The sequence below is a fragment of the Heloderma suspectum genome, chromosome 1 (genome assembly GCF_057233095.1).
Source record: "Heloderma suspectum isolate Gila_16-S chromosome 1, 16-S_ref, whole genome shotgun sequence".
Classification (NCBI taxonomy): domain Eukaryota; kingdom Metazoa; phylum Chordata; class Lepidosauria; order Squamata; family Helodermatidae; genus Heloderma; species Heloderma suspectum.
In genome coordinates, this window is record NC_139458.1 from 215,376,730 (window position 1) to 215,401,728 (window position 24,999).

General features: G+C 54.1%; 1 long non-coding RNA gene across 1 annotated transcript in view; it reads left to right on the forward strand.

Annotated features, from left to right (window-relative positions):
• LOC146358748 (uncharacterized) overlaps window positions 1-24,999 on the forward strand; it is an 862,550-nt gene that overhangs the window by 581,760 nt on the left and 255,791 nt on the right. The gene's annotated exons all lie outside the window — the stretch shown is intronic.

The following is a 24,999-nucleotide window of genomic DNA, read 5'->3' on the forward strand; positions in this document are numbered from 1 at the left end:
CAGCGGTTCTTCAAGCCCTATGGCTACGAGACCCTGAAATTCATGCTGCGGGGCTTCTTGGCCGGAGAGCCCAGCCTCAGCCATCTCCTATTCATCATGGAGGTGAGTGGGACGTCGGAGAAGTTCGCTTGTGCTGGCAAATCAGGTGAGGATGCCCAGCTCGAGGCCCCAAATGGGGGTGCGAGGCCATGGAGACGCTGCCCGAAGGCAATGGCACATCAAGGCCTTCATCGGCCAGTGTCTCCCCAGTGCCTCAACCAGCCGTGGAGCAGACTGGGAGATTTAGGGTGGGAACGGCACACAGGGCTCAGCTCAGGGCTTGGGGGTGGCGGGTAAGCCCCCCGCCCCCTCGGGGCCCGCCAGGCTTCTGAGGGCTGCCTCCTCCCACAGCACATCCACTTCTGGGTGCGGTCCAGTGTGCCGCTGGAGGCCTGGAGGGCGCTGGCGTGCGGCACGCACCTGGTGGATTACACCCTGACGCTGCCGGAAGTGGACGTGCATATCCCCGGCCGCTGGCCTGGCGAGGGGCCTTGGGCCGGGACCGTCCGGGCCTTCGGGGGAGGCCCCCGGCCTGCTCTGGGCAGGGAGGGAGGCTGGGTTCTCCGTTTCAGTGGCCGGTGTGGGGGCGGGAGGGAACCCGGAGCAGCACGCTCCAGCCCCCAGCCCCTGGCACCAGGGCAGGGCTCAGTCCGGAGAGCTGCGCGGAGGGCCTGTCGCCCAGGGGGTCGTCAGGACAGGGCCCACGAGGTGCAGGGAGAAAGCAAGGGAGAAGTGTGGGTCAAGGTCCCGCTGGTTTCCTGTCCCACTAGCTGTCTGGAGACCACCCGGTTCTGGGCCATCTGGTGGCCGAATGCACCGTGCTGCTGACTGGCTCCAGGGCGGAGCTGCGGGACCAGGCCAAGGCAGCCATCGGCTCCTTCCATCGGCTCCTGCTTCTCCAGAGGGGTAAGCGGGCAAGGAAGGAGGAGCCCAGCAGCCTCCTCTGGCTGGCCCCTTGTCCTCCCGAAGGGGACAGTCCACCTCCGTGGCAGTCGATCCCATCTGGTGTCTCTCTGTCAGGGGCGTGTGAGACGGAGGACCTCTGGAGGGGGGGAGCCCAAGGGAGCCAGGAGCTGCTGGCATACCGAGAGGCCTGCAGCGTGGGCGAGGTAAGGACCCCTCCTGGCAGCTGTGAGAATGGCCGCACGGCAGTCTTGCTGGCAAGGGGGACGCCTCTTGCCGTTCTCCCGTGAGACCGGTGTGGGAGGGACTTGCTCAAGGGCAAGGTGAGGGAAGGCCAGTGTCAGGGCTCAGCATGGCGGGACACCTGCAGGGGGCCTCACAGCCCCGGAGGGCCCCTAGCAAGATCCCCCTGGAGCGCTCCTCCTCCTCACCGGGGCCACCTCCTTGTTCATGGGCTTCTCGCTCTGGCCCAGGCCACGGGGGTGAGTAGCAGGGACGGCAGAGGTCCCTGCCTGCTTGCTCACCGGCTCTCTTCCTACCCAGCATGGAAGTGGCGGCCATGGTCAGAAAGAGGAGGGGGAGAAACAGCAGCCAGAGAAAGCCCTGGTCCAGAAACCCCCCTGTCCGATTTGGAGCTGGCCGCCAGCCCCACACCTCGGCCCGGCCTTCCCTATGGCAGAGGAGAGTGGCTTCTGGGAAACGGTGTTGCGTTCCAATGGAAACTTGTGTCACAAAATTCACGTGTTGTGGCGTGTGTCCCCACGCCTTGTCTTCTCCTGCGGAGAGCAGTGGATCCTTCTTGGAACACTCTCTTAGTGTCCCGACCACATCTCGGGTTTAGGTCTTTGGGAAGATCTTCGCCAAGCCTCAAAAGAGAGCCTTCCTCGGCACGGCGCTGGTCCTGGCCCACCACGGCAGCAGCACGACCCAGGAGGCTGCCATCCTCTCTGCCTATTCCCTCCTTGGGAGGTCTGAGGCCTTTTCGGGGAAGGAGGTGAGTGAACTGCTCACGTGGGCTCCGAACGGGGAAAGGCAGGGCCTGTTGTTTCCTCCCCAGGGCTCCAGGAGCCATGTCAGGAGGAGTGCCCAGAGCGGACGGCCTCCCTGCGTCATGCGAAGTGGAGTGGAGGGGAAGGCGAGCGGGCCTGACAGCAGAAACGCCCACCCCCAGTCCTCCCCGAGGGTTGTTGCTACGGCAGGCTGACGGTGGGTTTCTTCGTGTTTTGCTCCTGCTACGTTGCAACAGTGAAGGCGAAGATCCTCCCGGAGCTTCACGCACTTTGGAAGAACAAGGAGCTCCTGGAGGCTCTGAAAAACCTCCTTCCAAGAAAAGGTAACTCTGCCGGGCGCCAAGGCCAGAAAGGTCCACATCCTCTCGATGGAAAATTTAGTTTTGTATTTCTCTTCATTGCCCACCATCCTTCATACTTGCTCACTCAGTTCAGGCTGCTGTGGCCCCAAGGAGTGCAGCAAGATCATGACCGTGGTGTGGCTTAGCTGGGTTACTTTTGTTTCTTGCTTCTTTATTTGGCATGGCAATTTAGCATTTCCTGTATAGTTGTGATGTACGAAATGCAGATTCTTGGACTGCAATATAGAATTGAACCGTGTTTCTTGAATGGTTGATTCCTGTATCAGTTGAATGACTCGATATACATTGATGCCCGTTCCTTTTGCGGACGTTACATATTCCAGTAACGCCTTCTGTCCTGGGCCCATCTCTTGGCACAAAGAACTCCTGGCAAAAGCTTAAGGTCCTATACATCAGCCAGAGAGGGAGGGGCTGCAGGGAGCTCCCCCCCCCCGCTAGGAAGAACACACGGCTCCAACCGACAGTTCCTTAACGTCCTATACATCAGCCAGAGAGGGAGGGGCTGCAGGGAGCTCCCCCCCCCCCGCTAGAAAGAACACGCGGCTCCAACAGACACTTGCTTAAGGTCCTATACATCAGCCAGAGAGGGAGGGGCTGCAGGGAGCTCCCCCCCCCCGCTAGAAAGAACACGCGGCTCCAACAGACACTTGCTTAAGGTCCTATACATCAGCCAGAGAGGGAGGGGCTGCAGGGAGCTCCCCCCCCCCCGCTAGAAAGAACACGCGGCTCCAACCGACAGTTCCTTAACGTCCTATACATCAGCCAGAGAGGGAGGGGCTGCAGGGAGCTCCCCCCCCCCGCTAGAAAGAACACGCGGCTCCAACAGACACTTGCTTAAGGTCCTATACATCAGCCAGAGAGGGAGGGGCTGCAGGGAGCTCCCCCCCCCGCTAGAAAGAACACGCGGCTCCAACAGACACTTGCTTAAGGTCCTATACATCAGCCAGAGAGGGAGGGGCTGCAGGGAGCTCCCCCCCCCCCGCTAGAAAGAACACGCGGCTCCAACAGACACTTGCTTAAGGTCCTATACATCAGCCAGAGAGGGAGGGGCTGCAGGGAGCTCCCCCCCCCCGCTAGAAAGAACACGCGGCTCCAACAGACACTTGCTTAAGGTCCTATACATCAGCCAGAGAGGGAGGGGCTGCAGGGAGCTCCCCCCCCCCGCTAGAAAGAACACGCGGCTCCAACAGACACTTGCTTAAGGTCCTATACATCAGCCAGAGAGGGAGGGGCTGCAGGGAGCTCCCCCCCCCCGCTAGAAAGAACACGCGGCTCCAACAGACACTTGCTTAAGGTCCTATACATCAGCCAGAGAGGGAGGGGCTGCAGGGAGCTCCCCCCCCCCCGCTAGAAAGAACACGCGGCTCCAACAGACACTTGCTTAAGGTCCTATACATCAGCCAGAGAGGGAGGGGCTGCAGGGAGCTCCCCCCCCCCCGCTAGAAAGAACACGCGGCTCCAACCGACAGTTCCTTAACGTCCTATACATCAGCCAGAGAGGGAGGGGCTGCAGGGAGCTCCCCCCCCCCCGCTAGAAAGAACACGCGGCTCCAACAGACACTTGCTTAAGGTCCTATACATCAGCCAGAGAGGGAGGGGCTGCAGGGAGCTCCCCCCCCCCCGCTAGAAAGAACACGCGGCTCCAACAGACACTTGCTTAAGGTCCTATACATCAGCCAGAGAGGGAGGGGCTGCAGGGAGCTCCCCCCCCCCCGCTAGAAAGAACACGCGGCTCCAACAGACACTTGCTTAAGGTCCTATACATCAGCCAGAGAGGGAGGGGCTGCAGGGAGCTCCCCCCCCCCGCTAGAAAGAACACGCGGCTCCAACAGACACTTGCTTAAGGTCCTATACATCAGCCAGAGAGGGAGGGGCTGCAGGGAGCTCCCCCCCCCCGCTAGAAAGAACACGCGGCTCCAACAGACACTTGCTTAAGGTCCTATACATCAGCCAGAGAGGGAGGGGCTGCAGGGAGCTCCCCCCCCCCCGCTAGAAAGAACACGCGGCTCCAACAGACACTTGCTTAAGGTCCTATACATCAGCCAGAGAGGGAGGGGCTGCAGGGAGCTCCCCCCCCCCCGCTAGAAAGAACACGCGGCTCCAACCGACAGTTCCTTAACGTCCTATACATCAGCCAGAGAGGGAGGGGCTGCAGGGAGCTCCCCCCCCCCGCTAGAAAGAACACGCGGCTCCAACAGACACTTGCTTAAGGTCCTATACATCAGCCAGAGAGGGAGGGGCTGCAGGGAGCTCCCCCCCCCGCTAGAAAGAACACGCGGCTCCAACAGACACTTGCTTAAGGTCCTATACATCAGCCAGAGAGGGAGGGGCTGCAGGGAGCTCCCCCCCCCCGCTAGAAAGAACACGCGGCTCCAACAGACACTTGCTTAAGGTCCTATACATCAGCCAGAGAGGGAGGGGCTGCAGGGAGCTCCCCCCCCCCGCTAGAAAGAACACGCGGCTCCAACAGACACTTGCTTAAGGTCCTATACATCAGCCAGAGAGGGAGGGGCTGCAGGGAGCTCCCCCCCCCCCGCTAGAAAGAACACGCGGCTCCAACCGACAGTTCCTTAACGTCCTATACATCAGCCAGAGAGGGAGGGGCTGCAGGGAGCTCCCCCCCCCCGCTAGAAAGAACACGCGGCTCCAACAGACACTTGCTTAAGGTCCTATACATCAGCCAGAGAGGGAGGGGCTGCAGGGAGCTCCCCCCCCCCCCGCTAGAAAGAACACGCGGCTCCAACCGACAGTTCCTTAACGTCCTATACATCAGCCAGAGAGGGAGGGGCTGCAGGGAGCTCCCCCCCCCCGCTAGAAAGAACACGCGGCTCCAACAGACACTGACAGTTCCTCAGGACCGCAGGCTCTGGCCTCATCCATCGGCTGGGGAACCGAGGCCACTGGGGGGCTGCACCTCCTGCCTCCCAGGATGAACATCATCACAGGGGGCAGACCAACCTGGTCCTATGCACCTGTCATTAGTGTATTTGCTTTCCTTCCCCTCCTCCCTCCCAGGCCCTTTTCCTTTTGTGTCGTGTCTTTTCGATTGTAAGCCTGAGGGCAGGGACTGTCTTAAAATTCATCTTTGTAAGCCACTCCGGGAGCCTTTTTCAGCAAAGAGTAGGGTAAAAACACCCTAAATAAATTAATTAATGAGTGCAGGATTGCAGAAATCCTATAGCTGTGGGCAATGAGCTATGGCCCCAGTATATAGTTCCAAGAACAGCCAAAGCTCACAACTACAACCGTGTCGGAGACCCATACAGCTTTGCCCCCCGTTGCAATCTTTGCCCCCCTGTTGCGGGCCCCTGAAGGAAGAGACTTTTCAGGCACAGATTTTGCCTGATGCATGAAGGGACAATGAAGCGAAGGGTGCGAAGAGAGCGGGAGCGAGTTTGAGCAGTAGACAAATTGGCAGAGAGTTGGGAGTGAGGGAGAGTCCGTTGGAGTCGGTTGGGGAAACGTTACGTCCTTGAAGAAGTGGCAAGGCTTGTTAGTAGTGTTTTCTCTACTCTGGTTCGCATACTACATGTGATGGTTCAGAATCCTACGGGGACTCTCCCCCTCTGTCTATGCCAGGTTAATATTATTTACATCTATCCATCCATCCATCCATCCATCCAAGAACCTGCTGGTTTCTAGGGGTGTATGAACCCCACTCACTGTTACGCCTGGGGGTCCGCAGGGGGGGAGGTGATCCGTCCCTCCCGCCAGAATCCTCCCCAGCCGGATCTGCTCCACGTCAAGTCCGTGGAGATGCCGGCCAGGTCTGTCCGCAGCCAGACCTCCGTCCGCTGCCAGTCTGCATCTGCAAATGCTGTCCTGTTCTTTTCGTGATAGGCTATTTACGTATTAAATAATATGTAATTTATTATGTAAATAATACATAATTATAGCTCCGGTCCAGTCGGAGGCAGAACTCGCCGCACCGCTGCGAAGGGTGGCAGAGTTCATGCAGCAGGTCCAAGCTGGAGAGCAGGTACAGCCACCCCCTTCCTCTCCACTCTGGACACTCCTGACACCTTCTGCCCAGGGCACTTTCCACGGTCTGGTTTGCTCCAGGGGGAATCCCGCGTGGCCCCCTCAGAGGCCCTCACTGCCTGGGTGGGGTCAGAGCCGCCGCTCCTCTCAGGAGGGTTCTGCAGCTTTCTGAGCCGGTCTTGGGCTTGCCAGCGCCCCTTCCGTTTGCAGAGGGTCACATCTACTGATTTCACAAAGACTTCTGTCAACGCCCAGACCAGACCCTGCATTGCTGCCCCAGCTGTCGGCAAAATGCAATGGTGGGATGTGTTCTGATATCCCAAAACAACACAAAGGGGGATCCTCTGGACACATCCGTTGCTCCCTCCCCTTTGGACCTCAAGCCTAGGATTAGAAATCAGCGTGTGCTGCACTCCCCACAGTGACAGTGGTGTCTGGAACCCACAAGCCTGCTAGGGCAGAGGGCGGGGTCTCCCTAGGCGAGTGGGAGAGGGCCAACTGCATCTCCTCCATTTCCCCTCCTCCATGAAGGTGGAGAGATCCGCAGAGCACGTTGTGAGGGCTGGCATCCTACTACAAGCAATCATGCTTCGACCAGCCGTGGAACTGCCTGGGAGATTCAGGGCAGGAAAGGAGCGCAGGGCTCAGCTGCGCTCCTTTCCCACTAGCTGTCTGGAGACCACCCGGTCCTGGGCCGTCTGGTGGCCAAATGTGCCGTGCTGCTGACCGGCAAAAGAGTGGAGCTGCGGGACCAGGCCAAGGAAGCCATCGGCTCCTTCCATCGGCTCCTTTTTCTCCAGAGGGATAAGCAGGCAAGGAAGGAGGAACCCAGCAGCCTCTTCTGGCTGGGCCCAGGTTCTCCCAAATGGGACTGTCCACCTCCATTGCAGTCGATCCCATCTGGTGTCTCTCTGTCAGGGGCGTGTGAGACAGAGGACCTCTGGAGGGGGGGAGCCCAAGGGAGCCAGGAGCTGGTGGCATACCGAGAGGCCTGCAGCGTGGGCGAGGTAAGGACCCCTCCCGGCAGCTGTGAGAATGGCCGCACGGCAGTCTTGCTGGCAAGGGAGACGCCTCTTGCTGTCCTCCCGTGAGACCGGTGTGGGAGGGACTCGATCAAGGGCAAGGTGAGGGCAGGCCAGTGTCAGGGCTCAGCATGGCGGGACACCTGCAGGGGGCCTCACAGCCCCGGAGGGCCCCTAGCAAGATCCCCCTGGAGCACTCCTCCTCCTCACCGGGGCCACCTCCTTGTTCATGGGTTCTCGCTCTGGCCCAGACAACGGGGGTGAGTAGCAGGGACAGCAGATGTCCCTGCCTGCTTGCTCCCCGGCTCTCTGCCTGCCCAGCATGGAAGTGGGGGCCATGAGGAGAAAGATGAGGGGACGGGTGATAGCAGCTGGAGTCAGCCCTGGTCCGGGATGTCCCTTAAAGGGGAATTGGTGAGAAGGGAATTGGCTGGCTGGAGCAGGAGAGGGTGAAGTTGCCATGGCGTTGGGCCCGAGGCTCAGGAGGAAGCATGGGGTTAAGGAGCTGCTTCTCTGCACTGGGGGGGAGGAAAAAAGGGGAACCTCTTCCCCTGGCCACTCGCCCGAAACCTGACAGAAAGTCGCCAAGGGCTCTGATTAGGAGCTGGCCGCCAGCCCCACACCTCGGCCCTGTCTTGTCCTGTGGCAGAGGAGCAGGGGCTTCTGGGAACTGGTGTTGTCTTCCAATTGAAACTTGTGTTACACAATTCAAGTGTTGTGGCGTGTGTCCCCACGGGTTGTCTCCCCCTGAGAAGAGCAGTGGATCCTTCCTGGAACACTCTCTTCGTGTTCCCACCACATCTTGGGTTTAGGTCTTTGGGAAGATCTTCGCCGAGCCTCAGAAGAGAGCCTGCCTCAGCATGGTGCTGTTCCTGGCACACCACAGCAGCGTCAAGAGCCAGGAGGCTTCCATCGTCCTGGCGTATTCCCTCCTCGGCAGGTCTGAGACCTTTTCTGGGAAGGAGGTGAGTGAACTGCTCACCTAGGCTCCAAATGGGGAAAAGGCAGGGCCTGTTGTTTCCTCCAAAAGGCACCAGGAGGCATGCCAGGAGGAATGCCCAGAGCGGAGGGGAGGGGAGGGGAAGGAGAGCAGGCCTGACAGCAGAAACGCCCACCCCCAGTCCTCCCCGAGGGTTGTTGCTACGGCAGTGTTTTGCTCCTTGCTAGGTTGCAATCGTGAAAGCCAAGATCCTCTGGGAGCTGCACACATTTTGGACGAACATTTTGGAGTTCCCGGAGGCTCTGAAAAACCTCCTTCTGAGAAAAGGTAACTCTGCCAGGCACCATGGCCAGAAAGGTCCACGCCTTCTCGATGGAAAATTTAGTTTTTTATTTCTCTTCACTGCCCACCATCCTTCCTACTTTACGTATTCCAGTAACGCCTTCTGTCCTGGGCCCATCTCTTGGCACAAAGAACTCCTGGCAAACTAACAGAATCCCCCAGAAACTCGGGTTAGCAACTCAGGTTGCGTAGACGAGCTTCTTAGCGCTCACAGCAAAAGCTTAACGTCCTATACATCAGCCAGAGAGGGAGGGGCTGCAGGCAGCTCACCCCACCCTCCCTGCTAGAAAGAACACGCAGAGGACAGTTGTCTCGACTGAGGCAGGAAGCAAACGCAGCAGTCCTGCCGGGCGGGCACATTGAAAATGAACATATTGATGTCTGTAGTCTTGACTGAGCCCCACCAGCACCTCGCCCGCCTCTGCCCCTGCCAAGACCCCTTAGGTGCCTCGTAGCGGGCTTGCTTTGCGCCACAGTATACAAACAAATTGGGTAGTGCTTTCCCCTTTATATATACGATATATTGTATAAAATGTATAGGTAAGTTGTAGCGGTTTGCCAGCTCTATTGTATGGACCCGTGTGTAGTGCTGGGCACACACACAGCACACACACAAACATGGGAGCGAAAGAAAATCAGCTACAGAAAGGAAAACTCCCTACCAGCTCAGCGGGGGAGTCCACTATAAAGCCTAACAGAAGAGAAAAGGGGCTGGGGGCCTTGTATATATATATATATATATATATATACAAGGACCCCAGCCCCTTTTCTCTTCTGTTAGGCTTTATAGTGGACTATATATATATATATATATATATATATATATATATAGTGATAAGAGTTGAAATGGGAAGGAAAGGAATACGGGAATTGGGAAGGGCGGGGGCAGGAGCCAAGGTACAAGGCAAGGACACTACTTTTTATGTTTGGGGTTTTAAAAAAATACAGAATCCAGAAAAGGAAGGAAGGGATAGACAACCATCTGTATCGCCGTGCTTTTGAAATGCACGTGGACCACGAGCCTCTTCTCAGGATCTCCTCTCCTGGTGAGCCTCCTCCCGGCACACCCTCTCCGCACATGCAGCGTTGCAGCATCCTGCTCCATGCTTTGATTATACCCTGGTCGACAAGCCAGGGAAGGCAAGAGCTCGTGCGGACGGACTGAGTTGGGCACCACTTCAAAGGCCTGAGTCTGTTGTGCCTCTTCCATGGGAGTCTTGATGCTCGGAGCCCTTCCTGACCACCCCTTCAGGCTGATCAGTTTCCTGGGCTGACTGCTCGACATCCTGTGCTGGCTTGGATGGAGGGGCTGGCCAGCTAAGGAACTGCCAGAGGCACTGAAGCCCTTCAGATACCATCAGCATGAGATGTCTGCCCAGTGGGGACGTCTGCTGTGGGGAACCGTGTTGTTCTTCCAGACAAGGGCCGTCTCAACATCTGGACCACTGCTCCTCCAGGGATTGTTTGCATGAAAGCATTGGCCAGGAGCGCCGTCTGATGGCCCAGTATTGAGTCAGACCCCGAAAACACAGTCATTGAGTGCAGTCCTGGTCAAGCCGCTAGGCACAATCCACCAAGGGCACCTATCCTTCCACGGGGGGCGACCAAGAAGCCTTGGTGAGGATCCACATTGATTTTGCAGGGCCATTTCAAGGGCATGAACCTCGTCGGTGTGGTAGATTCTTACTCCAGGTGGAGGAGGCTGGCTCTCCACGAGGTTTTGACGGCTGGCAGCGAGACAGCACCCCCCCACCAGCAGGTGGATCCTGGCCAAAGGCGTCGATGCCGGACTCGGGGGGGCTGATCCCGGAGTAGACTGGCCTTGGGGAAGCTGGGGCAGGCAAACGTGCCAGGCCTGCAGCACACGGGACACCTGTCTCCCTGGCGCCCCGACAAGGGCCTCTGGTGGGGGAGCGTTGGTAGCTCCGCCACACCTCTGCCTCCTGGCGCTTGCGGCCCTCCGTCGCCTTTCACTGGGAAGGCGAAAGGCGTTCCCTGCCCCCCAGCCTGGAGGGATGGGAGCTGGCGGAGACCACGCAGCCGTGGCAGGGGATTCTTCAGTGTGTGTCCCGGCCTAACGCTCTCTCTCCTTCCAGCAGTTCTTCAAGCCCTATGGCTACGAGACCCTGAAATTCATGCTGCGGGGCTTGTTGGCTGGAGAGCCCAGCCTCAGCCATCTCCTATTCATCATGGAGGTGAGTGGGACATCTGAGAAGTTCGCTTTTGCTGGCAAATCAGGTGAGGATGCCCAGCTCGAGGCCCCAAATGGGGGTGCGAGGCCATGGAGACGTTGCCCGAAGGCAATGGCACATCAAGGCCTTGATCCGCCAGTGTCTCCCCAGTCTCCCCAGTGCCTCGACCAGCCGTGGAGCAGCCTGGGAGATTTAGGGCAGGAACGGCACCCAGGGCTCAGCCTCAGGGCTTCGGGGTGGCGGGTAAGCCCCCCGCCCCCTCGGGGCCCGCCAGGCTTCTCAGGGCTGCCTCCTCCCACAGCACATCCACTTCTGTGTGCAGTCCAGCGTGCCGCTGGAGGCCTGGAGGGCGCTGGATGGATTACAGCCTGACGCTGCCGGAAGTGGACGTGCGTACCCCGGCTGCTGGCCTGGCGAGGGGCCTTGGGCCGGGACCGTCCGGGCCTTCGGGGGAGGGCCCCCGGCCTGCTCTGGGCAGGGAGGGAGGCTGGGTTCTCTGTTTCAGGGGCCAGTGTGGGGGCAGGAGGGAACCCGGAGCAGCACGCTCCAGCCCCCGGCACCAGGGCAGGGCTCAGTCCAGAGAGCTGCGCGGAGGGCCTGTCGCCCAGGGGGTCTGCAGGACAGGGCCCACGATGTGCAGGGAGAAAGCAAGGGAGAAGTGTGTGTCAAGGTCCCCCTGGTTTCCTGTCCCACTAGCTGTCTGGAGACCACCCGGTCCTGGGCCGTTTGGTGGCCGAATGCGCCGTGCTGCTGACTGGCTCCAGGGCGGAGCTGCGGGACCAGGCCAAGGCAGCCATCGGCTCCTTCCATCGGCTCCTGCTTCTCCAGAGGGGTAAGCGGGCAAGGAAGGAGGAGGCCAGCAGCCTCCTCTGGCTGGCCCCTTGTCCTCCCGGAGGGGACAGTCCACCTCCATGGCAGTCGATCCAATCTGGTTCCCTCTGTCAGGGGCGCACGAGACGGAGGACCTCTGGAGGGGGGGAGCCCAAGGGAGCCAGGAGCTGCTGGCATACTGAGAGGCCTGCAGCGTGGGTGAGGTAAGGACCCCCTGGCAGCCGCAAGGATGGCTGCGCACCAGTCCTGCCGGCAAGGGAGAAACCCCTTGCCGTCCTCCCGTGAGACCAGTGTGGGAGGGACTTGCTCAAGGGCAAGGGGAGGGCAGGCCAGTGTCAGGGCTCAGCATGGCGGGACACCTGCAGGGGGCCTCACAGCCCCGGAGGGCCCCTAGCAAGACCCCCCTGGAGCGCTCCTCCTCCCCACCGGGGCCACCTCCTTGTTCATGGGCTTCTTGCTCTGGCCCAGGCCACGGGGGTGAGTAGCAGGGACGGAAGAGGTCCCTGCCTGCTTGCTCGCCGGCTCTCTTCCTGCCCAGCATGGAAGTGGCAGCCATAGTGAGAAAGAGGAGGGGGAGAGACAACAGCCGGAGAAAGCCCTGGTCCAGAAACCTCCCTGTCCAATTTGGAGCTGGCCGCTTTTAGTGTCTTTTAGTGACTCTTCCAGTGTCCCGACCGCATCTTGGGTTTAGGTCTTTGGGAAGATCTTCGCCAAGCCTCAAAAGAGAGCCTTCCTCGGCACGGCGCTGGTCCTGGCCCACCACGGCAGCAGCACGACCCAGGAGGCCGCCATTCTCGCTGCGTATTCCCTCCTCGGGAGGTCTGAGGCCTTTTCGGGGAAGGAGGTGAGTGAAGTGCTCGCGTGGGCTCCGAACGGCGAAAGGCAGGGCCTGTTGTTTCCTCCCCAGGGGAGCCATGTCAGGAGGAGTGCCCAGAGCGGACGGCCTCCCTGCATCATGCGGAGCGGAGGGGAGGGGAAGGCGAGCGGGCAGAAACGCCCACCCCCAGTCCTCCTCGAGGGTTGTTGCTACGGCAGGCTGACGGTGGGTTTCTTCGGGGTTTGCCTCTTTGCTAGGTTACCGTCGTGAAGGCCAAGATCCTCCGGGAGCTGCACGCACTTCAGAAGAGCAAGGAGATCCCGGAGGCTCTGAAAAGTCTCCTTCCCAGAAAAGGTAACTGCCAGACGCCATGGCCAGAAAGGTCCACATCTTCTCGATCGAAAATTTAGGTTTTTATTTCACTTCCTTGCCCACCATCCTTCACACTTGGACACTCTGCCCTCAGTTAGCATCCTTCCTGGTACTTAGTCACACAAACACAAACTCCCATGAGGATGGGAGGGGACATGACAGAAGCTCTTTGCTGTGCTACATGAGGTGAAAAAGGGAAGAAGGAACCCCAGACGTAGCTGCCGCAAGCCAATTCTGCCACTGCCCCCCCTGGACTCCCCAGTCCTCCCTCTTTGGGGAGAGAGATTCCCCCAATGAGGCAATAAGCCTCCTCCGTCGATCCCAGGCCTAAGGCCTCACTAAAGCATTCCTAAGTCGTGTGGCTGTTAAGTGGGACATGGACACCGACCCCTGCCTCCTGGCCATAAGGGGGGTCTCGCTCTTGTTCTCTTCCATCCAGATGTCATCATCGTGGAAGACTTGGAGGACAGAGATATGTAGAGGCCTGCGAGGGGGCGCGTCCCGGCAGCCGCTTGGTGCCAAATGCGGGGGGCATGAGCGGTCCTGGACTAGGGTGGCCACGACGGCAACGTCCCACTGCTGAGATTCACGGACAAATTGGAATCCATTCGGCTGGCAAAGCGTCATCGTGATGTTTTGAAAGGTGTATATCTCTGGACTGTGCTTTCCGGGAGAGCCCGTTCTCGCTGGTTGCTGAAGAGTTTTATGGCGTCAATCAGATGGCCGAAGCCAGACAAAATCGCCACCTCTGTCTGCTGTCCATCCATACTCCTTTGGGCGAGGGACACGTGGCTGGGTGGATCCACTACCCCTCCAAATTTGGGGGGGGGGACTCAAGGAGGGGGAGGGGAGGGAGTCCAACCACTTTTCCCGCCTTCACAGGGATGGTCATCGTCATGTTGCTCCAGAGGCCAGAGGTGCCGCTGCTCTGCGGACAGAGTGTCCGTGCATGGCTGCAACTAGAATGTGTCCCTGTTCAACGGCACTGCAGTCCAACCTTTCTTGCAGTGAAAGTATGTTCTTTGATATACTTAGTTTACATGAAACTAAGATGTAAGATGGGGATGGGAGGGGAGGCCAGAAGCAAAGGACTCCGTCCTCTATCAGCCTGCATTAAGGAGCTTCTCCCCATGGGATGCAAAATGTGTGCCTCTATTTGGGGGCTTGGGCTTTGTGTGGGGCTCCTGGGACTCCATCCACCATCAGCCTCTGTTTTTCACGCTGCCTGGACTCCATCCACCAGCAGCCTGTGTTTAGGCCTAAGAAGGACTCCATCCTCCAGCAGCCGTTGTTTTTCAGGGTGCATAGACTCCATCCTCCAGTAGCTCCCTCAAACTACTTTTACACTGCACTATATCTGCGTCTGCAGGCTGTTTACATGATTTCAGCTTTGCTATAGTGAAATGTGTTCCTGAGTAATTCTCTCACCACCACCACATGCATTGATGTCTCCTCCTGCCCACCACAGAGACATGAACACGGAGAAGAGAAGAACCCGTCATCAATCAAGGACTCCAAAGATGTATGGACGTCGGAGATTCAGCGTGGAGGTTGCAGTTCACCGATATTTGGTGGAGGAGGAAGCCCAAGGTGTAAGCAGCACCAACAGCCCCAGCACCAGTCCACCCTGCAACCGCAAGCAGCACACACCACCAAATACAGCCACAGAAAGTGGCACAGGCACAGCCAGCCACATCTCTGGAGGAACAGGAAGGAAGTTCATGGATGGTGAGTGGTAGGGCATGTCTCCAAAGCAGATGAAAATGTTCCCGAGGAGATCCTACAGCGGCGGAACGAAAGTCACGAAGGCTGCGTCATTCCAAAGGATGAATCTGGTGAGACTCAGTCAATCCCCCCCATGCTTTTCAGGCATTTAGCAGTGCGGAGTTTCAGACAACTCTTGTGGAGCTTTGAAGTCTGTACCTTTATTTGCACCTTGTGGCGTCTGTTGTTTTCTCAGTGCTAGCGCAGTAGCAGCTTACGTCTGCACCTTGTGTAAGGCTGATCGCAATTCCAAGCGATGTGTCATCGATTTCTAGAAGTACACCATTTTTTTCTCTTTGCTATTATTCATGCGTCAAAGGTGCATTTCTCCTGAAATTCCGCTTCTCTTTGGAATCGTGACAGAAACGCCCACAACCGTCCTCCCTGCATCGGAGAGCGAAAGTGGGACAGAAAATGAACCCGGTCCAGAGCTACCTGTTGAGAATTACCTTGTGGGCAGCGGTTCACGTAATCTGGAAAAAAAAGCCCAGAGGACTTAATTTTCGCACTGATGCAGACAGCGATGAGGAGGAGGAGTCCTTCTATACCGATGTCCCTGCGGAGACTGAGTCTGACTCTGTGGTCCAGCCTGCCGGGTTCTTTGGGAGCAATCCCAAACCTCAGGAACAACTATGCCCTGCTAAGCGCTCGTCATCACCATCAACAGTGCCACCAGCAACACCATCCACAAGCAGGGATGAGTGGAAACGTGCAGCTCCTGATGCCGCCTCATCTGAAACTGGTACTCCGTTCCCCAAAGAAAAGATGGTGGCAGGGTGAGTTCCTACGTGTGGTGCTTCTTCAAAGATGTGAAAAATGACCGTTACGTCGTGGTCTGTGATGTTTGCAGAAGTCGTGTGCGCCTAGGAATGGAAGGGGGCTGTGGATGAGTGGGCATATCTGCCATGAGGCGACACATTGAGGTGCATCATGTGCTTCTTGTGCCCAAAGACAGTAAAGGCAAGTCCCTCTCCCGACCATCCCGAAAGAGCATTACCGCCTTTTTTGCCTCACCTTGCAAAGACCAAAGACAAAGTGGTCCTGCTGAGAAGAGCACAGATGGCCCTGAGAAGGGCACAGGTCAATGGAACAATGCCTCGCGCTGACACCGAAATTCCCATCTGACGCGTCCAGGCAGCAAGGGGGAATGGAGGCCTGACAGGAAGAGTCCATTGCTCGATGCATGCTGCCCTTCTCCAGAGTGGAAGAGGAGGCCTTCCGGGACTTCGTGGAGGAATTGTGCCCCCAGTGGGATGTCCCTTCTCGTCACTACGGTAGTGGCTCTGCCATTCCAGCCCTGGCTTCTGAAGTCAGAAGGGTGCTCCAGCAGGACTGGAAGCGTGCGGTTGGAGGAAGCATTCCTCTGACAAGGGACCCGTGGACAAGCAATCAAACAAGGTCTTATCTGTGTGTCACTGCACAATGGATCTCCGTCAGTGAGATCTGCAGACTGACTCGGGCAACAGTGACGTTGGCCCTCACATTGCTCTCGGGGATGCACACAGCAGAAAGCATTATGACGAAAATCGATGGTGTTGTTATGTCTTGGTTCCCCCCCTTAAATCCAGCAGTGGGCTGTTTAGCAGCCTATAATGCCTCCAACTCCCGGAAAGCAGTCCGCATTGCAGGGCGAAACCACGTCCAGTGCGTTGCGCACTGTTTGATCGTTGTGGTGCGTTCGGGATTGAACAACCCATCTCCCAAAATAGGCAAGCTACTGAAGATGGCCCAATCCATCTGCACACACCTCAGGCAGTCCTGCTCAGCGATGATGGCAATAGGCGCCATCCAACGTAGCCGTGGTCTTCCACAACACATGTTCATCTTGGATGTGTGCACACACTGGAACAGCACATTGCATATGCTACAGCGACTCGGTGAGCAGAGAGCTACTATAAATGACCAAACTATCGAGACAAAACACCACTCCAAATTTTTGCACTGCACCACAGCAGTGGGTCTTGATGCAAGAGCTGGTTGACATAGTAAAAGCATTTGATGAATGCACAATGCTACTGAGTGCAGACTATGCTACACTGGGCCAAGTTCTGCCTGCACTGAAGATGATAGAGGGGGTGCCGAGAAAAGGCTGTGCTGGGCTTTGCAAGTGCAGCAGTGCTGTAGACAGTGAAGTAGCCAATCCTGCCGGTAGGCTTGCGAATTCCTTCCACAGGAGATTGGCACCAACAAGCACGTCAGTTTGATGAGGGGGGACGTGAAATACATGGCTGCATCATTCCTTGAACTGCAGTTCCAGGTAGCACAACAAGGGAGGCGCTGCAAAGCCAGAACCCTGACTTCCGAAGTCTAAAACCCTATTTGACAGAGAAAACCATGGAGTGCCGCAAGAGAGATGTTCTGGAGGAGAAGGCACTGGGGAAGAGTGAGGCTAGTAGGACTACTACCTCCCCTAAAGATAATATATGCCGCAGCGACATCACCAGCAGGGAGGGCGGTGACGCCACAGCAGCTGCACCACCACGACGTACAGGGGCATCTCGTGGAAAGTTCTACTTGTACTCCTCGTTGGCAGTGGTACTTGGTGTAACTGTGCAGCAGAACCATACAGAAAGAGCCAGGAAGGGGTCTGCTTATGATGTGGCTGTCCAGGAACTGGCAGCTTATGCCAGAGACAGTTTCTCAGTAATGCACAGCAGACCAGAGAGTGATTCTCTCCTGTACTGGGATGCAAAATGTGGCGCTTGGCCAAATCTGACCAAAGTTGCCGTTTGGCATCTATCTCGCCCTCCCTCAAGTGTGTCCTCTGCAAGGCTTTTCTCTGCACTGGGAACATTGTCACCAAACGTCGAAGTAGACTCACACCAGCACCTGTCTCCGCCCTTGCCTGTACACGTTGCAACTGGAAATGGATTCCTAAGCAGCACCTCCCCCCCATAGCTGACACTGCCAGCATAACGGAGCAGTCGCCAAGTGACGAGGAGGAGCCCTGTGATGACGAGTCGGTCGCTGGTGTGACCCAAGTTCTGAGGCGCAATGATGCAGAGTCCTGTGCGTGCTTGTTGTGATTGTGTGTGTGACCCACAAGTCCATGCACATTTTCAGCTGGTGGAGGAAACACCATTTCCAGATGTGCATGTGGAAGAGGCAACGCACGGAGTGGCGGTTGTCCCCCAGCAGCACACCCATTCCACACTGCAGCCGTCTTGTTCCATTTCTGTCCAAACAAGCAGTCCCAACTGCAGTGGCGAGATGGGGCGGTGTTTTGCAGAACTCACACCCACATGCAGAGTCCAGTTGCGCTGCCCGCATGTGTCTGATGGCCTATACAGCGTACATCCCTACTACACACACACACACACACACACACACACACACACAATTTCCTATGCATCCCAGTGTACTTCACTATTGACTTTATACGTGTATCTTTCACCCTCCGAATGTTAGTATGATTCTGATTCCCCAAACGTATGTATCGTTCTAATTCCCCTGATGTGTGATTTCAATTCCTTTGGAAGTCTTCTTTAATAAATCAAAGAATTGCTTTCAAAGACCATGTTGTGGTCTCTGATTCCCTCAGCTTTGGGGGTATCGGGTTTTCCTAAGCACTTAGAGTTCTATGTAAAAAGAGCCCTCTGGTATGTGTTTAGTTTACATGGATGTGATATGCACCTCCATGTAAATTAAAGCATAGTTTGTAACATCAGGGATGCTGAGCATCTCCGCATGAGGGAAGCTTACAGCAGCTGGGATTGTTTAGCTCGGAAAGCATTCTTGTTGCTGCGGTTTGTGGAACAGTAAGCAATAGGGATGGCGGAGAATTCTGCCACGGGTCCCAATGAGTCTGGATTCTAAAGAATCCCCACCCCCCGGAGTCCATGGCGGAACGGAACACTTACTTCCGCCATTGAATTGCCCTCTGCCATTCCTGTGGTATAAAAAAAATTGGTCATATGATACTACCCCAGTCAAAACTTTTGATGCAGCAGTCTGCATCAACTGAAGTTTCCAAGTGGTTTTCAAGGACAGCCCCACATAGATCACGTTACAATAGGCCAGTCGCAATGTTAATCATGCATGTAACACCGTGTTGAGGTCCAACTGTATAGTGCAGTATTCAAAAGTTATTTGAATGAATACATTTCACAATGGCTAGCCTGTTCTTCCTGTCTCCCAAGTAAATTAACCTGCCGTTAATGATTTGATGTGTGATAAGGATATGTTTACCATCCTTCACCAAGTTGGGAATGACTAGTTCCAACAGAAGCTATGAAGCAGAAATCAAAAATTTATATGTGCTCAACACACTGCAAATCTAGGTTCTTAAGCAGCAGAGACAGGCTCAGCAGGTTCACCTGCACAATAGCTGGAAAACCAACTTCCTGAGGACAATGCTTGCAAAATAGTGCCAGCCAAGCTCAGAATCCTCCTCGGGGTGAATCTCTATGTGGCCCAATTGTCCACGATTGCATTGACAATGTTCCATCTTCAAACTCATGTACAAATGCAGTCAGCACCCCTATTTGATTCCATTGTGCAGAACTGGAAGACTTTACTTTGTGTTTTTCCTACAACTCCAAAGTTCTCCAACCAGAGCGAGGTGCAAAGTGGTGGCTAAATGGGTGAAACCCATTCACTACTGCATCCTGTCGTCCATACACTGAAACAACCACCAACTATGAGGACAAATCTACACCTGAGTAACTACAGAGTTTAGGGGTTTGAACGCAAACCCCTCAAACTGGTCAGCAGAGCTGTGGTCAAAGGCAACCAATGTATATTCATATTGATATATTCATATTTTCCACTGAGCCTGATAAGCGATTAGCACAAGGCCAGCAAAGGGAGAGAGAAATAATTCTTGCCATTTTACTTCCTATTGTTAAATTGACAGGAGTTACAAAAAGCCCTTGCTGATCTACTGCAAATCAACCAGAGATCTACGGTAGGTCCCAATCCCACCCCTGTATAAGCGGCGCATAGACAGGTCCTGTGACAGCGCACAGATGTGCACAAACAGCAACAATAATTTAGCTGGAGAGTGATGTTCTGTCATTGTATCCTACAACTGTGCCAACTGGTGGTGCTGCTAAAATTCTACTTAGGCAAATAGAATTCTGCCTGGTTGGCAAACTTCTTGATATTGGGATTCTCTTAGCATTTACTTGTGGTGCATATTCAGGATCACATAACGTGCTGTAGCTTCCTCTGACACCCTTTCACCACCATCTTCTGCACTCAAACCAGAATGGAGTTTCCTACAGTTGCTTTGAGTTCTTACTTATAAATACATTCTGATGTGTGGGGATTCCAGTCTGTAATGTGATGGTCAGGGGTGGACACACTTCAGGACTGCAGGATCAGATCTGTTTTTTCCAGGGTTTGCCCTGAATGGGTTTGCCCGACTGATCAATGACACAATGTCTAATCATTGCTACCCGAGGCAAAGGACGTAATGTTGCCCCCCTTTCCAGAAAGGGTAATGTATTTGCCACCAGTTAAAACAGCTGTGATCTTGGTTATTTGGTAGAGATTATTGTGACAATCCGTTTGTTGATGTGGAGGACAGTTTGGAAGAGGCCTTGCAGGAGTGTTTGTACTTGGCTTATGTAGTAAAAATGTAACCTCAAAGCCATTGTATGTGTCTTAAGCAGCACATAGTACTGTAAGAGCTGCGCATGCCTGGAATGAGCAGACAGTAACCCTAAGATAAGGTTGCTAAGCAAACCGCTGGCAACCAATCAAAAGTAACATGCTGGCTGAGGAATGCAAGCTAAGTGATAAAACTGTAGCGCGGAGGTTGCCCAGGGTCGACTCTGCTCTGAGCGTGAGCTCCTTTGTCGAACTGTTTGCAAACAATAAAATCGAGTTGGACCCAGCCTGAAGTTGACTCTCCTCTTTGGGGCAAATTGGACTAGCCTCCAGGGGGCGAAACTAGCATTTTGTGCAACAAACTGGCGAGCAGTCAGGAGTCCCTTGGACCACCCTGGGGTCAAACGACAGAACCGGCAAAGGTGCCTGTGGGGCGCGCCGGACCGCCTTTGAGGTCTGCCACGGCACCAGAGAACGGGGGTCGGGACACCCAGGAGGTTAAAGGCGTGGACTCCATTGATTGAGTCAACCAGGCTGAATGGGTCTGAAGAGATGGCACTAGGGTGTTGGGCAGAGTAAGTACTTGATTTCCCTTCTGTCTTTCTGTTTGAGTTGCCTTCGGAGCGTCTGAGGTTTGTCAGACTCCGTGTCAGTGTCGGAGGTTTGTCAGGCTCCGTGTATGGTTTCAAATAGAGGTAGGCACAATGGGGGCGGGTAGCTCCCGTTTAGAAAGCTCTGCTACTCCCTTGGGATGCATGCTAAAGAACTTTAGCAAAGTCAAGCGTCTGAGGTTTGTCAGACTCCGTGTACTAAGATGTCGAAAGGCAAGCTGGTTACACTCTGTCAATTGGAATGGCCAGCATTTGGAATTAGTTGGCCAGACATAGGATCCTTTGGTGTAAATCTTGTAAATGCTGTATATAAAAATGTGGTGAATAATGGGCAATGGGATCAATTCGCCTATATTGATGGTTGGTTGAATTGGTGCGGAAAGAATCCCCCTTAGTTACAGAAGTGTAAATGTGTTACTGGCAAAGGACCACGGGGCAAGAGACCCCGGGTGGTGTCTGAATCAAGTAGTAAGAGATAAATTTGCCTCAGGGAAGGTGAGGTTATCAGCATTTGGATGAGTGCCAACCAAAATCCACTGAAGGCGAGAAAAGGTTGAATATAAAGTTCAATATTGTAAAGTCATGATGGTATGCTCTGAGGTGAAGCCCAAAGCCCCTGTTCTCCCTGATTCAAGCCCCACAGAAGGAGCTTGAAGACTGGGAGACCCTGCCCAAGGTGCCCTGAGCTCCCCCCGGTCTGATTCGGTCTGTTAGGTTGGGAGGAGAGGTTGTTGGGGGAGGGAGGGGGCCCTCCAGAGACAGTTTGTCTGCCACCGTATCCAAGTTTGTTAGAAGAAGCAAAAGCAGTTTAAAAAGTTGCAACTTCTGAACAAAGAGATTTGTTTGACGACTTAAAGACTGTGGCAAAATCAAGAAACAAAGACAGAGCAAGTTCTTAAAATATCAGGGTCTGTGTAAGCTTATCTCTGTCAGCCTGCTCAGAGCAGAGCCAAGGGGGACTTGCCTAACCCCCCTTCGCCATGGCTGGTTTAGCCTTAGCAAGCAGAGAGGCTGGAAGGTGTCTGTGAGGACCTGACAAAAGAGTGAGATTTGCAAAAAAACAAACAAACAAGAAAAGCATCACAGCTGGAAAGCTGAGCAGCACTGCTCTGTTCTTATCTGTGGAGGAATCTAGAAGAGGTGTAAGGTTACACCTTCCCCATTCGAACTGATGAAGAGACACAGAGCTTTTGTTAAAAACATCCCTTCTTTATGGCCCAAAGCCTTCTTTGTTAGAGGCACTCTGCACATGGACTGGAACTTTAGACAGTTAAAGACTTGCCATAAAAAGTACTGTGAGGCTTGTCATAGCCTTAAACTCCCGTTGTTGTAGATTGTGTGTTTGTTTGTGATCAGCTCAGTGTACAGTTTGATTTGTGATTTCAACACTCAGATAAAAAGCTGCATTTGACTGAAAGAACTGGGTATATTTAGCCTTGAGAAGAGAAGACTGAGAGGAGATCTGATAGCACTCTTCAAGTACTTAAAAGGTTGTCCCAGAGAGGAAGGCCAGGATCTCTTCTCAATCATCCCAGAGTGCAGGACATGGAATAATGGGCTCAAGTGACAGGAAGCTGGATTCCAGCTGAACATCAGGAGAAACGTCCTAACTGTTAGAGCAATACAACAATGGAACCAATTACCTGGGGAGGTGGTGGGCTCTCCCACCCTGGAGGCATTCAAGACGAGGCTGGACAGCCATCTGTCAGGGATGCTCTGATTTAGATTCCTGCACTGGGCAAGGGGTTGGACTCGATGGCCTTGTAAGCCCCTTCCAACCCTACTATTCTATGATTCTATGATTTCCAAGGCTTTGATTTCATTTACCCTAATGAAGCATACAGATACAAATTTCTAGAGATTCATAGACTACAAAGGAAACAGCCTTCAAAAAGTTCAAAGAGAAACTACGAAAGTTAGTTTCCCTTTAAAAAGGGGGGCAGCAAATTCTCTTAACTTAAGAGGTGAGAGAGAGAGAGAGAGTCCCCCACTCTCCCGTGATACTTCTAAGCCCAGCTGTGTTTCTGAAGCCTAAGAAAGTTCCTGCCCCATGTGTTCCAGCCCTTTCTCAAAATCTGAACTGTTCTGACGTTCCATTTGCTCAGAGGCAAACCTGACACTCTGCCAAAACTCATGCAGTGTGGAGTTGCCGATGCAAAAATGGCGGCTTGGAACTCTTTCCACATATGAGAACGCCATTCCCTTGATTTTGATGGGCCCTGACCATGCAGTCAGAGGAGCAGTATAATGGTTAGATCTGCTCCACCATGCCCTACTATACAAAACAAATGTTTTCCAGTCATGGTGTTAGATTTTAATGATATGAAAAAGGTATAAAAGAAGGCAGAAGAAAGTAGCAGACAAAAAGGCTTAAAAAAGAAAGAAAGCTTATCCCAAATGTGTGTCATTGAGATTAGTAAGAAGATCTAAGCAAGCAAGTCTCTGTCGAAGCAATGGCAAACAGCCTAACTTGCAGAGAAAACAAAGAGTTAAAACTGGTGCATGGCACAGAGAATTTGAAACATGATTTGCAGAACAGGCAAGCCAAAAGATAAGTGTGCCTGTTACAAGAGGGAGGCTATAGTAGCCATAAAAAGGGGTGAAGCCCCCGTATGAAGCTTTAACAAAAATATTACCCACTAGAAGTGGACAATTAAAATAAAAAAGGCTTTTCTTAAATTGAAGCAAGCCTTAATATCACCGCCTGCTTTAGCCTTATCAGACCCCAGATCATGAAGTTTTTAGAGCTATGGTGCACATGAGAGCACATAAAAAAGTGCCATTCCTGGAAAAAGGAAAAGGCAATGCTGGCAGCCACCATGGGCGGAGATATAAACAGCAGCTTGAGAGCACAGAAGCGACCAGAGGGGGGGGGGCAGAAAAGGAAAGGGCCGACCGGGGCTCAATAAATGTGCGTATTGCCGAGAGAAGAGACATTGGAAGAAAGATTGTCCAGAGCTGAAAGAAAAGAGAAAAGAGACTCACCCTGAAGGCTGCCAAATGCTGGCAGGGTCCTCCAGTGGGGGGGAGTCTAGCTGAAGGGCCACCACCCTACGAACAAACGCTCGGGAGAATCCCAAGGTAAAAGTAAGGGTTGGTGGCGAGGACTGTAAAGCCCTAGTAGATACTGGAGCCACATTTTCTATGATCCCTGTGAAGCCCCCCCGGCAAGAGAAAGTGGAAAGCATGTAACTATAAAAGAAATTAAAGGGAAAAAAAAAACAAACTAAATTGCCCATGTGTAAGCCCCTCCTCACGAAGACTGGAAATAACATACTGGAACATGCCTTTGTAGTTTCATCTGCATACCTGGTTGCCCTCTTGGGGCGGGACTTGTTAACAAAACTGCAAGCTGAAATCTTCTTCAGTGATAATCAGATTGTAGTACAGCTGCCAGCAATGCAGGGCTCAAATTATCGAATGGCCCTTCAAGCAATCAAGATTGTGTCAGAGGCCAAAGGGACTGAGATTTTAGAGAATGTTAATCCATGTGTGTGGGCAGACAGAACCCCTGCCCGACCAAATGCATAACACAAATTAAAATCTTCTTTAAAAAGGGAGAGCCCTGTGTGCGTAAGGCAGTATCCTCTGAAAAAAGCCACCTGTGCAGGCTTGAAGCCGCTCATTGAGAAGTTCAAAAATTATGGTTAGTTAATAAAGGGATCATCCCCCTTTAACACCCCGATTTTGAGTGCGCCCGAGGCAGATAGCACCTCCTTCAGGTTAGACCAAGACCTGAGAACAGTGGCTGACTGCCCTTTGTGCCTCAAAAATGATTCAAAGATGTTTGAGCCCCCAGCTCAAATGAGAAGTCGCCCATGCGCTTACTATCCTTTTCAGAGATTTCAAATTGACTTTTCAGAGTTGCCCCAGACTCATGGCTATCGGTACCTGCTAGTAATGATAAAAGCAATTGACTGCACCGCTCAGACAGTAGCCAAGATCCTGTTAAAAAGTAATCCCTAAGCTCTTGTTACCTAAAGAGAGTGAATCAAATCAGGGGACCCATTTTGTTGGACAAGTGACGCAAGTAGTGGCCCAGGCATAACAAACTAACTAGAAGCTACACCCCCCTTGGAAACCTCAATCTACAAGTCAAGTTGAGAAGATGAACCGCACCTTAAAGACAATGCTCATTAAAATTTGTTTAAAGATTAAGTTGAAAGGCCACAGGCCTTGCCAATCACCTTGACTCGAGTATGGTGCGCCCCCAAGGGAAGTATTAAATTGACACCTTTTAAACGTTCCATAAGTGCCCAC